Source organism: Manis pentadactyla, chromosome 10 (genome assembly GCF_030020395.1).
Source record: "Manis pentadactyla isolate mManPen7 chromosome 10, mManPen7.hap1, whole genome shotgun sequence".
Lineage (NCBI taxonomy): Eukaryota > Metazoa > Chordata > Mammalia > Pholidota > Manidae > Manis > Manis pentadactyla.
The window spans coordinates 110,060,299-110,062,285 of NC_080028.1; the positions used below are offsets into that span (position 1 = coordinate 110,060,299).

The 1,987-nt window shown below is 38.1% G+C and overlaps 1 non-coding gene across 1 annotated transcript; it reads left to right on the forward strand.

Annotated features, from left to right (window-relative positions):
• The first annotated feature begins 1,399 nt into the window (after positions 1-1,399).
• LOC118908117 (U6 spliceosomal RNA) lies at positions 1,400-1,501 on the forward strand. The gene has a single exon (XR_005023068.1). It is a non-coding gene; the product is annotated as a U6 spliceosomal RNA (small nuclear RNA).
• The last annotated feature ends 486 nt before the right edge of the window (positions 1,502-1,987 follow it).

A 1,987-nucleotide genomic window follows, 5' to 3' on the forward strand; every position in this document is an offset into this window, starting at 1 on the left:
TGGGGATGACATGCCCACCTGGTGATGGTCACAGCTGAGTGGGATGCTTTCAGGGAGGCGGTGGTGAGAGAGGGAGCTCCTTGACCCCTTGAACTCATATAATGTGGGACTTTGGAGTATAAGTCCAGGAATCCTATTAACACTGGACATGCAAATCTCTTTGGAGAACTGGCTGGAGAAAAGGTTGGGGGCTTTGTCCTTGGTGAGTCAGGGACCCAAGCCCTTGATTATTCCTAAGGCTGGTGAATGAAGACCAGAGTGAGAAAGTCCCTTCCGTGTAAGGCAGTGGCCATGTGTGTATAGGTGTGCCCATGTGTGGCAGTCTATAGGAAGTTACATTCTGGTATTTGTTCTTGGCATCTGAAGGTGTATGCCTGATGGTTAAGGAACAGGCTATTGCAAACAGTGTTTTGATTGTGAACCCTTCTTGATGTGTCCTGGATATGTGCTCAATGTTTTCCTGCATTCAATATTCCCGAACATTTCCTACAGCTCTCAAAAGAAGATAGAGACATTCAAATGACTTTACAACAGGGAACTGATGTTCTCAGGGGTAGTAAAAGAAGTTTTTCCATGTTTTCTCCTCTGGACCTAACTGAACAGACAACTTCCTCATTTGCATTTGCATTCTTTGTATCTCAGCACTTATAATACTTGGTTGCACTTCTAAGTTTAAATTGATGTCTCCCAGATTATAAATTTCTTGAGTACCAGAACCACAGTTTTTTTCACTTCTGGATACTCAGTGCCCAACATGGTGCCTAGTACAGGAGCACACCATTTGATATGTGTGAATGAGAATTTAGAAAACCTTCCTAGATTATGTGAAAGGATGCACCTGAGCCCCACCCACCCTGCTTCTTCTTGATAAGTGATTATTGCTGCATTATGACATGCAATCAATTATCAGCATCAACTGAGAGAACAAGGAATGCATTGACTCTAAAATAATGATTATATGGTCTCAGCCTATGGGCAATAGCACTGCCTTACTTTCAAGGTTACCTTGATTAATACTAATTAATGTCTCTTCCATAATGCATTTCAATTAATAGAAAAGAAAGCTACTCTCAGGTATGTTGGATGAGAAACTAGCTGGACTGTTAACATTGCAATTGAAGAGTTTACACGTGGTTGAAAATCTATACTAGGTGTGCCTTGATAAAATACATGTTTATTATTTTCAATATTTATTGACTGCCTACTGTGTGCCAAATGCTCTCTTGGAAGGATATTTCCTGAATGAGCTCACAGGGATTCAGCTATGGATGTAATTAAATATATCGGACAGAAAAATGACTCCATTAATCAAACTGAAGTATTTGTAAATTAAGACACATGAGTCAAGATTTATGTTTCCACAGTATATTTATTATAATAAATAATAGAAGTCTAGGGTTTGCTTTGGCAGCACATATGCTAAAATTGGAGCAATACATTAAAGATTACCATGATCCTTGTGCAAGGATGACATGCAAATCATGAAGCATTCCATATTATGCAATATTTTAGAAGTCTACTTCTAGACTACATTAAATTAATGAATATTTTTAACCAAAAAAAGCTCATTTAAAAATTATACTTTCAAGATATTTAGCTTATAGGAATTGTCCAAAATCTCCCCAATAATTTAAACATACTTCATGTGTAGGCTGTGTCCTCCTTGGAATTTACTGTTGTGTACAATGATAATCCAGTAATTAAGACAGTGCAGAACTTCCTTTACTTTCAAGTGTGTGTATGTTTGTGCACATCTCTGCTGTGGTAGTTCAGAGTGATTATTTCCTCTGCTCTCTTGTATTAATAGTGCAGAATCTTTTTCACTAAGACAAGCTGGTTGCAATTTCAGCTGTAAAACAGGCAAAGAATTTTCAGCAACAAACAAAATTCTCCTGTATTTAATTGACCAGAAGGAGGCTCCCTTCCACCTCACTCTGTTAAGTTAGACTAGAAGTTTCCAAACTTACTTCTTTGTCGGTGGTTCTAA